The following is a 16248-nucleotide window of genomic DNA, read 5'->3' as shown; positions in this document are numbered from 1 at the left end:
TTTTTTTCTGAAGCTTCTTTCAGAGGCTTCTTTCAGCTTCTGAAATCTCCGTTTGGGAGACTGGGCAGGGCTACATTCGGAGTATAAGACCCACCCAGATTTTCACCCTCTTTTTTTGGGGAAAAAAGGTGTGTTTTATACTCTGAAAAATACGGTAGTTTCGATCTAAAAAGACACTAAATGATGCAGAACAGGTGATCTGTGAAGCAGCAGATCTGTGAAATGATGCAGATGGTGTGGTCATTTTTATTGGCAAGTTTTGGGTATCTCTTTGGGAAGGAGATGCAGAGGTTACCCTATATGGGTTTTTTTTTAAGTTCAAATCATTTTTAGAATATTAAAAAAACCCAAATCAACAAATAACTGCTACCAATTTTTGATGGTGAAATCAGCAGAATGGGTCGCTGCCTTTACTATAAACTTTCAGCCATCAGATTTTCACCAGAGCATTGTATTTTATGTCACTCATGAATATTACCAGATTTGTACTAGACTAAGGCCTGAAATAAATAAAAAGAACCAGAGCCAACTTCAGTTATGCAGAGGACATCCTCTCTCAAGATCTCCAGAAGATGGATGACTATTTTTAAAAATGATGCCTCCAACCAAGCCTAACAAAAACAGAAGTAGCCACATTCCATCTCAGCAATAGGTATGCAAATTACCAGCTTTCAGTGAAGTTCCAGAACCATTTTAATTTAATTTAATTTAATTTAATTTCCAATTTATATACCGCCCTTCTCCCTGAGGACTCAGGGTGGTGTACAGCCAAGATAAAAAACATAGAATACAAATATTAAAACATTTAAAAATATATATAAATATTGGCCCGAAAGTTAAGAATCACAAACTAATTAAAAGAATCTAAAAATTTCTTCTAAGCCAACCCGGCTTGCTGAAAAAGATAGGTTTTCAGGGAACGACGGAAGGCATTGAGGTCATGGATTCTTCTTATCTCTGGGGGCAGCTGATTCCAGAGGGTAGGTGCCCCCACAGAGAAGGCCCTCCCCCTGGGGGTCACCAGCCTACATTGTTTGGCTGATGGCACCCTGAGGAGGCCCTCTCTGTGGGAGCGCACGGGTCGATGGGAGGTCGTCGGTAGCAGCAGGCGGTCTCGGAGATAGCTAGGCCCTATGCCATGGAGCGCTTTAAAGGTGATAACCAACACCTTGAAGTGCACCCGGAAGACCACCGGGAGCCAGTGCAGCTCGCGCAGGAGCGGTGTTACATGGGAGCGCCATGTTGCTCCCATCACTACCCGCGCTGCTGCATTCTGGACCAGCTGGAGCCTCCGGGTGCTCTTCAAGGGGAGCCCCATGTAGAGAGCGTTGCAGTAGTCAAGGCGAGAGGTGACGAGGGTGTGAGTGACTATGCACAAGGAATCCCGATCAAGAAAGGGCCGCAACTGGCGAATCAGGCGAACCTGATAAAAGGTCCCCCTGGTAACAGCCGTTAGATGTTCCTCCAAAGACAGCTGCCTATCCAGGAGGACTCCCAGATTGCGAGCCCTTTCAGTGGGGGCCAAAGACTCGCCCCCAATAGTCAGCGATGGAGTCAATTGACTATATCGGGATGCCGGGAGCCACAGCCACTCAGTCTTGGAAGGGTTGAGCCTGAGCCTGTTCCTCCCCATCCAGATCTGCAGAGCCTCCAGGCACTGGGACATCACTTCAAGGGCATCGTTGGGGTGGCCTGGGGTGGAGATGTACAGCTGGGTGTCATCAGCGTACTGGTGGTATCTCACCCCAAACCCATGGATGATCTCGCCCAGCGGCTTCACATAAATGTTGAACAGAAGGGGCGAGAGGACCGATCCCTGCGGCACTCCACAAATGAGAGGCCTCGAGGTGGACCTCTGCCCCCCTGCCAACACAAACTGCGACCGGTCGGAGAGAAAGGAGGAGAACCACCACAACACAGTGCCTCCCACCCCCAACTCTTCCAGCCGGTGCAGCATGATACCATGGTCGATGGTATCAAAAGCCGCTGAGAGATCTAATAGGACCAGAACAGAGGAATAACCCCTGTCCCGAGCCCTCCAGAGATCATCCACCAACGCGACCAATGCCGTTTCCGTGCTGTGCCCAGACCTGAAACCCGACTGGAACGGATCTAGATAGGATGTTTCCTCCAGGAATTGCGGAAACTGTTGCGCGACCACACTCTCAACAACCTTCGCAATGAAGCGGAGGTTGGAGACAGGACGATAGTTGGCCAATATTGCTGGATCCAGGGACGGCTTCTTGAGGAGAGGCCTCACCACCACCTCTTTCAGGGCAGCGGGGAAGTGATCCTCACTCAACGAAGCATTAATGACGCCCTGGAGCCAGCCTCGTGTAACCTCCCGGGAAGCCAGTACCAACCAGGAGGGACACGGGTTCAGTAAACATGTGGCCGCACTAAGTCTCCCCAAAATCCTGTCCACATCATCAGGAGTCACAGCATCAAACTCCTCCCAGATAACATTCTCAAGACTGTTCCTCATCACCCTGCCCTGACCTACCCAGTCAGAGTCCAGATTCCCCCGGATCTGAGCGATTTTGTCATACAGGTATTGTCCGAAATCCTCCGCCCTGCCTTCTAAGGGATCCTCCCGCACTCCCAGATGGAGCAGGGCGCGGGTCACCCTAAACAGGGCGGCCGGACGATTCCCTGATGACGCAATAGAGGCGGAAAAGTAGTTAGACTTTGCCGTTTTTATCGCCACTAGGTAGGCCTTAATATGCGACCTTACCAGTGTTCGATCAGATTCAGCGAGACTGGCCCTCCAACCGCTCTCCAGGCGTCTTTTCCGGCACTTCATTTCCCTCAGCTCCTCAGTAAACCAAGGAGCCGCACGGGATCGGCATCGGGTCAGAGGCCGCAAAGGCACAACTCGGTCCAAGGCCCCACCAGCCGCCCGATCCCAGGCGGCTACCAGGTCCTCGGCCGAGTCATGTGCTAGATCCTCAGGAAATGGCCCAAGCTCCGTCTGGAACCTATCAGGATCCATCAGGCGCCTGGGGTGGATCCATCTAATTGGGTCCGCCTCCCTGCGGCGAGGGGTCGCGGTTCGAAGATCTAGGCGAAGGAGTGAGTGGTCAGTCCATGACAAGGGTTCCATGTCTATATCCCCTATAACAAGACCACTCAACCACTGGCCAGAGACAAAAATCAGATCCAGAGTGTGACCTCCCCTGTGAGTAGGGCCATGAACTAACTGGGTCAGGTCCATGGCCGTCATGGAAGCCATGAACTCCCGAGTCACCTCAGACGTTTCACCAACGGATGGCAAGTTGAAATCACCCATGACCACAAGTCTGGGTGTATCTACTGCCACCGTGGCTATCACGTCGAGTAGCTCAGGTAGAGCTGTTGCCACGCGGCAGGGAGCCAGGTACGTAAGCAACAAGCCCATCTGAACCCCACGGCCCCAACTCACAAGGAGGGACTCACATCCGGCTATCTGAGGCACAGTGGTCTCCCTCAGACCCAGATCCTCGTTAATAATAACCGCCACCCCTCCGCCCCTCCCCTGGGCCCTCGGCTGATGGAATGCTCTGAAGCCTGGTGGGCACATTTCAACCAGAGGGACGCCACCCTCCGGGCCCAACCAGGTCTCCGTAATACCCGCCAGGTCCGCTCCTTCCTCTTGTATAAGATCGTGAATGAGGGGGGCCTTATTGACCACGGACCTGGCATTGCACAGCATCAGCCGAAGGCCCAGCTCCTGAGTATCTAAGCCACCTAGTATCCGAGCAGAGCCTTGGGGACCGGGGCAGACAATTGCTCTCAGACAGCAAGTGCGAGCCCCCAACACCTGATGTGGTCCCCTGCTCCCGCCATATCTGCCCCTCCCATTCACCATGCCGATGGTACAGCCCTCATAGATATCGTCCCCCATCCCTTTCCCAATCCCTCGTCCAGTGCCCCCCGGATCGTTACCCTGTGCCGGGCACGGCTCTGACCCTGGTGGATTTCCCCCCCCATCCGCCATAGTCATCTTCCCAATATCTTTAAAAGAATAATTACAAAACCCCCCCAGAACCCCTTAAAATCTTTAAAAATTTCCCTAAAAAGCCCCATAAATTCTTCCTTGCTCCATGCCATCTCTCCGGACTCCAAAGTCCGTCATCGAGATAGGCCCTCGATAATGTGGGGGGCCAAACCTGCGAGAGGGGAGAATCTCGCAGGACAAGGAGTTCCGACACTGAATACATATAGCCATCAGGGGAAACAGTCCAAGGGTGGGGGACCGTTGATGTTATAAGCGTAGGGAAAATTCCAGTCCATGGTCAGGCTACCAAGCTCCACTGTCCTCTCACGACAGTGGCTAAGGAGGTGCATATCATTCGACCCCGAAAATTTCCAGGGCGGCCGTCTCTCACCAGGCCAATCCATGGAGACTTTGATAGAAAGCTCAAGGGTGAGGATAGCCATATTCCGCCTCCTCAGGCCGCATGTCCATAGAACCAGTATCCCTCCTGGGATTAGCAGCATCAGGGAATCCAATATCCAGCTCAAAGGAGGTTTAAGTTCGTAAATGTTCGTCAAAGAAGTTCTACATGGTAGGGAATCCAGACAGGCCAGATGGAAGTGGGGAAAAATTAGGAGTAGTTCAGCAGGCCAAGATGGATGGGAAGCTATGATCGTAATAGGCCAATAGGCCAAAACTCAGTCCGAAGGAAGGAGGAGGGGGGGGATTCAAACCGCATAAGTTTGTAGTCATTTTCCGGCCCCAATAACCCTCAACCTTCCATTCTGGTGGGTGAAGCTCCCCTATTTCGTCCCCCCCATCCAACTCACCCTGGGGGGGGTCTCTGGGTCTCCCTGGAGGTAACCCTTCCCTCAAGAGTCGTATACTCTCCAGTCACCCCAAAATCAGATCTAAAACCACTGCTGAAAAGTCCTGGGCCGTCTGTTTGGAAGTCTGTAGGCCCTTGGGAGCCGCCCCAACCTTAGGCGCCCCCATCACAACCACCGCCGCGGCCTCCGCAGTCCCCACCGCCATCGTCACCATCGGCCCTCCCACAGACGTCCCCAGCCGCCCCCTGCCTCCAAAGATCCACCTCGAGGCATCCAGGGGTGTGGGGAACCTCCGTAGGGGCCTCACAACGCCGATGTCGTCCAGGAGCTGCTGCCACCGCCGCCATGACCGCCCACGACCGCCGCCGCCGGTGCCGCTCCCCTGCAGGCCGCAGACCACCGTCCCCCACCGCCGTCCTGACGTCATCCCCCTCAGCGCTGGGATGGTCCGGGGAGCCGACAAAGCTCCCAACGAGCTCCTCAGATGTTGCTTCGCCCGGGCGGGGGGTCATAGATGTTCGAAATGACCCCCCTGAGCCCCCCCAAGCCGAGGCATCGCCCCCAAGAAGCCGAGACTCAGCGTCGGAGCGCCATCTTGGGCATGCGCAGAAGAAGAAGAACCATACTTTATAATATAATAATTCTCCCCAGTATCTGGGTGTAACACTGGACAGATCAATAACTTTCCAGCAACACCTGGGAAAAACAGCAAAATTGAAAAACCACAACAATTTACTGAGCAGACTCAGGTGCTGATGCTGGGGAACATCCTGGGGTGCTGATGCTAACACCTCAGGTACAAGAGCCTTGACTTTGGTTTATTCCACAGCTGAATAGTGTGCCAACATATGGTTTAAAAGTGCCCACACCCAAATAGTTGATGTCCAACTCCTCCAGAGCATGTGTATCATTTCTGGAACATTGCATCCCACTCCTGTGCACTAGTTACCAGTACTTAGTAATATCATACCGCCCTACATTAGAAAATAACAAGCTCTCATTCAGCTATGGCCAAGGATGCTGAACATCAAGGTTCTGCTTATTCACCAGGATAATGCACAGCCCACCATAAGATTGAAATCCCATAGACCAACTTGGAAAACAGCTGTTCACTTAACATCTATCCAGTTTAACGAAGAGAATGCCTGGATATGGGAATGGTCCAAGGTACCTTCTTGTGGCCCAACCAGGAGTGAAATGCTACTAGTTTATACCGGTCCAGGCGAACCGGTAGTGGCAGTGGCAGGTGGTTCGGGGAACCGGTAGGTAGCGGCGGCAGCACAAGGCTCCGCCCACCCGTCCAGACATTGTTACTTCCTGGTTTTAACCAGGAAGTAACCGGTTTTTTACCCTCTTCACATGTGCAGAAGGTTTTGTGCATGCACAGTGGGTCCAAAGTTGCATGTGACGCACACAGCATGCACACTTCTGAACCGGTAGGGAAGGTAGATTTCATCCCTGGGCCCAACCATTAGTGATCCCTCTACCAAACCACCTTTTTTGACCTGCCTTGCTTTGTCTGGTTGAAATTGAACAGAATTAGGTGTGAAGAAGTGTCTCTGCCCTGTATCAGTGGGGTTGGAAAGATTCCCCTTGTTGCAATTGTGGTGCTGATATGCAAAGTACTGTGTTTTCCCGAAAATAAGCCCTGGTCTGAATGCTTATTTTGGAGGTCAAAGGAAAATAAGACCGGGTCTTATTTTCCTTTGACCTCCAAAATAAGCATTCAGGCTTATTTTGGGGGGATCTTATTTTTTTCAATACAGGAGGCAGCAAGCGTGGGGGCTGACAGGAGTGGGAGTGTTGCTATCACCAGCCCCGCCATCCCACCGTCTGCTTGCTTGTGGCCAACGGGCCAAGACTCTTGGCATGTCCCGGACTCTGCCTGCCCTGCCTGCTGCTGCTGGGGACCAGGCACCATGGCAGCAGCAGGGCAGCGACCTGAGCCAAGGTCAGGCAGGGCAGGTTGAGCAGCAGCAGTATGGAGAGCTGTTCAGCTGCCTGTTGGCCTGGCTGAAGAGCAGCCTGGCCTGGATGCCACCGTGCCCCCAACAGCAGCAGGTGTAGCAGGCCCAGCATCTGGGCCTTGGGGCCAACAACAGCGGCAATGGCTTCTGAAATAGATCCAGGAAAGAATGGATGGTTTCTTTTCTTTCAGCCCCTTCTGCATTCTCCAAAAGAGCCAAGTAGCAATTGCTCAGGGAGAAAAAGTAAGGTGTGTATGTAAAGAAATTTTCCTCCCCCTGACAGGCACCTCCCAATGCGAGGAACATCAGCTAGCCATGCCCATCGCCCCACCCCCCGCTGATGATGCTCTTAATTAGGGCTTATTTTGGGGTAGGGCTTATATTACGAGCAGCATGAAAAATAAGGCAAGGGCTTAGGTTTGAGGTAGGTCATATTTTCGGGGAAACACAGTACTAAACATATTGTGCAAGATTACCTATCACGTGCATTCTCTGGTTCCCTAGAAGATCTGTACAAAGCAATGCCAGTGGATAAGTGAATTGAACATCAGTTATGAGGTCACTGCGATACCCCCATAGAAGTTTTACTTATAATTACATAGACTATGTATATATGTTTACTTCTCGTCTTTCATGTTCCCATCATATACTAAATAATAATTGGATTTGTACCAGACTAAGGTCTGAAATGGAGAACTATTAATGGAGAGATTACATAACTCAGCATCAAGCCATGAGTCCTGAAATTCATATTTATGTCTTGTTTCACCATCAGGCTAGAAGACAGAAGCCGATTAGAATGGCAGTCAATATATAATAAAGATAATACATTAAATGGTTAATTAAATCCAGCCCACAAATGTAGTGTTTTTCCTTAGTGGTAATTGCTAACTCTTTTCCAAGTGCTTCAGGAAGATAGATGAGAAACTACCAAAAAATCCTAGATTCTCAGCTTGTAAATAGTATGGGTAACGGAGCAAAAATTTCCCCAAAGAGAATTTGCCACAAAACCCATATGGAACCTTGGAAACCCCTGGCTTGGCTTAAAGGAGATGTTATTTTAGAGACAAGAAACTGGAGTATATGATACAATGGCAAAACTTTTCTTAACCTGGCACAATAGAACTCAAAGTCAGAAACAAATCTATTTTAAATTATATTGATTATCAAAGTGATATAACTTCAAAATGTAAGGCAAATTCTGCAGTACTCAAGACTTTTGATCGTTATATAGTCTGTCTCTTAAAGAAAAAGCTGCCCTAAATTAAAGAACTGGTCTCCCAAAAACTCATGTCAAGACCTTCCCAGGTCTTATTCCCTTTGCTTTAAATAAACTGGTACCCTGTGTGTCTCCACCCTTTCTGGAGGCTCTGATGGATCAGTCTCCTCCCCTGCTTTGGAAAATCCACATACTGTAAATGCCACCTCCTACTTGTGAACAGTAGACAGAGTGACTGCTAATATTACTGAAATCGCTTCACAGAAATACAATAATTAATACAGAAAAATCCCAAAATAGTTCTCATCAAGTTATTTTACACTGGAATAAGAATAAATTAAGCCTTGTAACTGGTGACTAAGTCCAGGGGGCGAAGGATGGGGATCTCAAACTCCCTAGAAGTCTTGAGTTTTATCACCCTGGCATTTCCTCCTGTTTGGGGTTGAGCTAAGCCTACTGCTGGACCTACCCTCAACAGGGAGCCTCACTGTCAGCCCTTTGAGGTAGTCCAGGCAGTAAACCAAAGTCATGAGTAATAACACTCTTTTTTGTAAGATTAAAGTAACAGAATCTTGCAAGTCTGATCTTTCTCATCTTCCCAGAGAATTAAGGAGAACCCCTTCTGAGATGGTTTCTCCAGCTTGCTTCCTTCTGTGGGCTGAGATATCTCTCGTCAGACCATTGCCCGGGTGGCAGCTTTTTCTCCTATCTCCCAAAACTATTTGCACAACTATTACACCATCTGCTACTCACGATCCAATCCAATGTGACAGATCCGGTTGTCTAAACCTGTGTTGCCTTTCTCACAATTAAGTGGGCAAAATGCATCCCCTCCCCAATAAGGAATAATTTCTATAATCCCACTTCCTGGTCATATAGCATGGAAACATCTGGCTAAAAGATTCAGCCTTTCCTGTCCTCTTGAGAAACAGATCAATCTCACAAGAGATAAGCAAAATCTATTTTTAATTTAAAAAGAAGGAAAAATGTAAAAAAAAAAAAAAAAGAAATCCCTCTTTTTAATATTAAATAATAAAATTCCAACATTCACTCAAATTTAAAATATAGACCTGTTCAGAACACAGAACACGATCCTATAAGGAAATCATATACACACAAAAATGCATTGCTCTAAGTAGAATGCAGGTAGCGTGATCCTTTCTAGAACTTCAGAATAAGTACTGGAGAAATTTCAAATTACAGTACGTTACAGATCACAATTATATCACAAGGAAATTTTAAGGAAAATCTATGTTTTCTTGCACCTGTCTGAGATATGAATCAGAAGAGCCATTTTTTCTGGCTTGGAGAATGAGTGAGTAAGAAAGGGAAAGGATTTAAAGTTAAAAATAGCCAAGGGAACCAGTGTTGTCTGAAGACACTTCCGTGGTCATGTGGCCAGCATGACTATACTCCAAGGCCCACAAAACGCTGCCATCTTCCCATCAAAATATTTATCTAATCACATTTGCATACTGGAGCTGCCACATGTAATAGGAGCTCACCTTATTGCATAGCACTCAGGTCTTGAGCCCGAGCTCCCAGCTTTCCAGTTGACAAGCTCAGCATTTTTAACCACTGAATCATCAAGCCCCCATTGAGAAGGACTTAGAATCATGCAAGAATAAAAATAATAATAATGTAAATTTCATGGTTATAAATATTAACCTATCTGTACAGAAATAGTATCCTCTTCAAGCAAAGATCCAATTTCTTTTTTTTCTAACTGCTTTCCCACTGCTTCATGCAAAGATCCATTGCTTTTTTCTTTTTTTTACCAATTTTAATCAGAAGCAAATTTATTTAAAGGCTTGGAGGCAGGGCCGGATTTTCCTATAGGCTAACTAGGCTTCAGCCTAGGGCCTTAAGATCCAGAGGGGCCTACACAGTGTGGGATTCTGGGTGTTCTAGGTGGCTCTGCCGAACCCTTTGTTAAATTGCTGGCTCCCCCGCCCCTCCGCACCACTATTTATTGCCAATAAATAGTGGTGGGCGAGGGGCGGGGGAGCCAGCAATTTAACAAAGGGTTCGGTATTTTTTTTGTAATGTTATTGGCCCCCGGAGCTTCAGCATAGGCTAATTGGCCTCCCGGCTCTCAGCTGATTTGTCTCAGCTGTTTTGCTTCCTTCCAAAGAGTGCTGATTTTTTTTCCCCCTAGCTATACTGAGAAACGAAAGTGAAACTGCTTTGCTGTTGCTGCAAGGTTGGAAATTTAGGCAGGCAGAATTCTTTTCTTTTTCCTCACCAAAAAAGGTACGTGCAGACAATGGGAAATTTAGGGAAAAAGAGAAGAGTTCAGGATTTTAAAACACAAAAGAAAAAAAAGCTGTATTTAACTAGGGAATTGTAATAATTGAGATACTATTAATTGTATATTTCTGAAAGCAGAAATGGTTAAGTTGTGGTTTGGAGGAATATATGGGGGAAATTATTTGGTTTATTATTATTGGTAAATATAATTAATGGATTTGTAAGAAATTGGATTGCATGGAAATAATTGGAATATTCATGTTCATATTGATTAATATACAAAAAAGGTAGTTATATAACTAATTGATTTATATTAAAATGTTGAATTTATATTAAACAACTAATATTACATAATTAACCAATGTGAGGATGGATATAAAAATAGATGACAATGGGAAGGGGTATAATATAGAATAGAAGGGAAAAATTGAATTTGATTAAGATTAGGGATGAGGGTAATATTGGTTTTTTACAAAAATAGATGAAGAATAAATATGGCAAAAAGGAAATATAGAAATTGTAAATTTAATTGAAATGACTAAACACTGTTTAAATTTGTGAACCGGCCAAATACTCTGTTCAAAGAAAATACATTGTATGTTTGTATGTGTGTTTCTAATTATTGTTATTTATTCATATTTGTTCTCTTTTATTCTTTAAAGTTTAACAATTCATTCTTTATCTTAATATCTTTATATTTGTTTGGGGTTGGCTTTCTTCCCTTTCATCTTTTTTATTGTATAGCAATCTTTCTCCTCAAACCTACCACCTTTCTTTTCTTTCCTTCTTACTTTCTCTTCCTCCCCCTCTTCTTCTCCTCCCTACTTCCTCTTCCTTTCTCCTTCTCTCTTCCTCCCTCTCTCTCCTACTCTAATTTCCCTTCCCTTCCTTCATCCCTCTCTATTGCTGTATCCTTTTATGCATATGGACTACTCAGAGGGCTGAAAAAGTTATTTCTGACTGGTCCTTGCACTTTTGACCAGTCCTCGAACTTACGACTGTCCTCACATTTTACGTTTTTGCCCTATCTTGTCACCATGGTGAAGAAAAGCAGTTGTGAAATGAGTGACATGGTTGTTAAGAAAGCTGCACGGGCATAAATGTGAGGATGGTCATAAGTGTGAGGACCGGTCAAAAGTGCGAGGCCCAGTCAGAAATGACTTTTTTCAGCCCTCTGGGTAGTCCTTTTGTGCATATGGACTACTCAGAGAGCTGAAAAAGTTATTTCTGACTGGTCCTCGCACTTTTGACCAGTCCTCGAACTTACGACTGTCCTCACATTTTACGTTTTTGCCCTATCTTGTCACCATGGTGAAGAGAAGCAGTTGTGAAATGAGTGACATGGTTGTTAAGAAAGCTGCACGGGCATAAATGTGAGGATGGTCATAAGTGTGAGGACCAGTCAAAAGTGCGAGGCCCAGTCAGAAATGACTTTTTTCAGCCCTCTGAAAAAAGTCTATGCACATAGCCACGCCCACCTGGTCACATGACGAGCTACCCACGCCTACACAGTCATGTGACCAGCTAGCCACGCCCACCCAGTCACATGATTGCCAAGCCACACCCCCAACTAAGCCACGCCCACAGAACCTGTTGTTAAATATTGAATCCCACCACTGGTGAAAGGGCCTCATAAGTGGAATAGCCTAGGGCCTCTTTCAATCTAAATCCGGCCCTACTTGGAGGAATGTTTATTTGGTACTTTTCCCAAGCTAGGTTCACAGTTTTGTTGGAGTTCCGCTCCAAGTTTTAAAAGCCCCTCCTCTTCCCCACCCCCCCTTTAGCAGAGGGAGAGTCTGGAGAATGAAGCTTCTCTGTTAGATGACAAAGGGAATGTCAACTTCATGTGTTTTCTCTGTCTGGCCAACAGCCTGTGCTATTGTGAATGTCTGGCAAGGAGGCTACACCGACAACACACCTATTAAAAATCAATATCTTGTCTCAAAATCAATATCTTGTCTCAAGAGCTGGGGTTTCTGCTTTTGATTTGTAGTGAGCACTTTTGTCTATGCAATGCATCCATCTATCTGGACACTTGCATCTCTCACTGGAGGCCTGCAATCTTAATGAAACAGGTTTCTCCCTGCAGAATATCCCAACCCACACAAAAAGTCTCATGTAGTTGTTTTCTCACTCTCTTACATCTCCTTCTTTTTGCATTTATTTACTTATGAAATGAATAAAGCTTCATATTTATAATTCTAGATAATAATTTTCCATTAAAAAAAAACTCATTCAAAATAGAACAATAGTTTTAAAAAAATAACATCCCATATGGGTTATAATTTGATTCCTCTGACTATCTGGACCTCTTCCAGTTGGTTTTATTTTTCACCTTCTTTGCTGACCTATTGAAATTGGGCAAAAGCACAGAGTGTGGAAGTCTGGATCAATTCAAATCTGGGCTCTGTTGAAGAAACACACCATCCTTTGCCCCTCAATTTAGTCTACTTAATATAGGACAATGGGAACACTGATAGCTTTTGGTGCCACATGTATTGGTTGGACGCAACGTAACTGCTGTGATGAAGATTGGAAGCCCCTTCCCTAGATGTTTCTGTTTCCCTCCATTTTTCTTTTTTCTTTTCTTACAACTTTTATTCTTTTTTTTTTTTTTGTAAATATTTTTTATTATTTTTCAAACATAAGCATAAAATATAACTTTCAAGAGCAAAAACTCGATCCGGTCATAGATGGTTACCACGCTTACATTTCTTTGACAGACTCCATTCACAATTTCCCATTGCATCTTTAACAGGTAAAAGTTCAAAACATAAGAAGAATACATTTTAACATAGATTCTAACATCCTTATCTATATAAATCTATTATATCAATACAATTTTAATTTCATATTTACTTTAGCTCATTTGTGTCTAAGTATCAATCCTGCTTATATCTGGTTCTTCTCCACATTGTCTTTATCATCTTTTTTACCATCAGTTGCAAAATACTTTTTAACAATATTCTAATCTCTTATTCTAATTATTAACCACAATTTTATCACCTCAAATCTTAATTTCAGATTCAATACATCTCCATTTTTCTTACCATTTATACAACAAAATTCTAACTACATTTCTTAGACTCTTGACCCATTCCATCAAATCTTGATATCTTAAATTTTATCATTACTTTTACACATTTCAAATTACACAGATTCATCCCTAAAATTTTATTTAAACTAATTGCTAGCATGTTCTCCTCCATACCTCCTTCTATTATATGGCTAATTTCCAGCATGTTGTGTTTGGCTGATTTCCAGCCTAATCTCCTCCAGAGCACCCACTATTTTGGCTAATTTCCAGCATATTCTCCTCTGAGCCTCCCACCATTATTGGCTGATTTCCACCATACCTCCTCCAACTCTCCTCCTGTTGCTTGGCTGATTTCCAGCATTTTATGTTGGCTGATTTCCAGCATATCTCCTCCAACTGTCCTCCTGTTGCTTGGCTGATTTCCAGCATTTTATGTTGGCTGATTTCCAGCATATCTCCTCCAACTCTCCTCCTGTTGCTTGGCTGATTTCCAGCATTTTATGTTGGCTGATTTCCAGCATATTATATTTGGCTGATTTCCAGCACAGTCTCTTCCAAAATTCCCACCATTATTTGGCTGATTTCCAGCCTATTCTCCTCCAACTCTCCTACCATTGTTTAGCTGATTTCCAGCATTTTAACTAGTTTCCAACGTATTTCTCCCGAGTCTCAAACTCTTAACTAGTTGGTGCCCATCACCTCTTCTTTTAATTTTCCCTTACAATATAATTATCTATTTCATGTCAGTTTCCCAACATACTTTTTCAAATTAGTTCTGAATATGTTTCATAATAATCATTTCCAGCATATTTTAGATTAAATCACACTTTGTTACTAAGGTCTGTGTATCTTCTTGTTTCATTCAATAGAACCATAATTAAACATTTACCAATCTAACATTGCTTACAAGTTAAAGTCAAAGCATATTACATCAAACATTTATTTTTTCTTAAAGTTATCCCGTATTTGTATATACTCTTCTTTAATATTTTTAGCCACCTTTATCTCAATCCTCTATTTTGATTACCATCTTTTATTTTCTATTTTTATTACTCCAAAACCTCTCCAGTTTTTATCTAAAAATCATTTATACCTTTAAGCTTTTAAACATTACATTTCAATTTAATTACATTTGATTTTATCTTCTTTTTCCTTCCTTCTCCTTTCTGTCCAGCTGTTCCACTTCAAAAGTCTATCTGCTCAATTTAAAAATTGTGTGTATCACTTTAATGCTTTTGGAATGTCTAGTCCATGTGTGATGCATCAACTTCCTGTCTTTGTTCCTACGCCGCACCCAGTTTTTTTGCTAGGCTTGTTAAATTCCATTGTGAAAAATCCAAAATATTTTTTCTTTCTTCATATAATCACCCAGGAACAGAGTAGGAGTCTCCAAAATCCATAAATTTAATGTTAATTTCAAAATAGTCCAAGGTATAAAGCCATTTACAATGTTTCTTTTCCAAACGAAAGGGAAATCTCTTTAATCCACTCTCCTGTTTAGTCACCGCAGACTCCATGGCAATTATGTAGCCACCAGTATGTCACTCTTCATTAGCCTCGTTAACTTTCTAAAGGTGTAAATTCCCAGAAAAACATTTCTCCAATCAACTCCAAATAAGTAAAAAAAGATAGAATCCAATTTTAAAATTATTAAGTGCCAATTATTCCAAATTGAATTTCAAAGTCTTTCATGGGTCTTTGTCTCCAAAAGGTTTTTTTTTTTCTTAATCTTCAAGCCCCATAAATCTACAGCCGCTATTTAAGGCTTCGGGTCTTATTTTTCAATCCATTTAATTCTATTGCTTTGCCTGGGTTGGTGTCACTCACCTGGCTTCAAGGTATTGCTCTCTCTTCTTCTCTCCAGCACAATCTTTTTCCCGGTCCGCCACGGCTTTGCGGCAGCCGCCATGGCTGCCTCCCCCCATCTCCGACTTAGAGGATTTCCTCTGGCCTCCGAGGAACTTGCCTGTTCCTCTTGGCCCAGCGAGATGCTCCTCTTCTCCCCCCATCCCTACAGGATGGGGTCGGTCCAAGACCGATTGGAGGCTGATCGTCAGTTGGGGTTTTTGCGGGCTCATTAGAGCCCGCCATTCCCCCGACTATATCGCCGCGGTTCCAGACCGGAAGTATTATTAATAAAAGGAACTTTTATTCTTTGTTCTAGGTCTTTTTCTAAGTTTAGTCTGTATTTGTTTATACTCTTGTAATCAAAATTTCCCAATAAAATTTAAAAATAAAATACGAAACAATTTAAAATCAAAGAAAATATGATCTGGAAAATATGAAATTGATATTTTTGATTAGGAGTTCATAATGTAAGGGACCATGAAGATCTTTATCTAAATCATAGACCAGTGTTTCTCAACCTTTAAACTGCATGGATTTCAACTCCCAGGATACCCCAGTCAGCACGCTATTAAACAGTGTTAAACATGTTGCTTAAGCAAAAAACAACTGCTTGTAATGCAACCAATAATCAATACATTTTTCTCTGAGATGTCAGTTAAGTACTTTAGTAGAACTCACAGCTGCCATCTAGTGACTATTGTATGTTAAATATAAATAAAAGTGAGAGAGATGAAAAATGGAGGGAGGGAATACTTGGAGGGAAATGTAGTTTTCTTTAATGGGTCAATGCTAGTTAAATTATATTTAGACTTATATTTATATCATATACATGGTTAATAAAAATACAACACAAATAATAAAATATAAATTAAAGTGATCATTTCTCATCTCTTGAGATGAATCTCAGAATAGAAGCATTAGTATGGAAGAAATACCTTGACACAAGAGACAAACATTCCTACACATTCCTGAAATTATAATTGCAAGAACATGTTATACAGGCATTTCTCCAACCCAAGAAGGCTATGATTTCCTTCACTAATGAGTCAAATTCTGGCCTGGAGTTTCTTTCCTTATCTGAGATCTCCCTATGCCTACTTCATTTCAATTAAATGACGGAGCTTATTCAACTGGACACACTT

The sequence above is a fragment of the Pantherophis guttatus genome, chromosome 3 (genome assembly GCF_059756535.1).
Source record: "Pantherophis guttatus breed Tessera chromosome 3, ASM5975653v1, whole genome shotgun sequence".
NCBI lineage: Eukaryota > Metazoa > Chordata > Lepidosauria > Squamata > Colubridae > Pantherophis > Pantherophis guttatus.
This window is presented reverse-complemented; position numbering follows the sequence as displayed.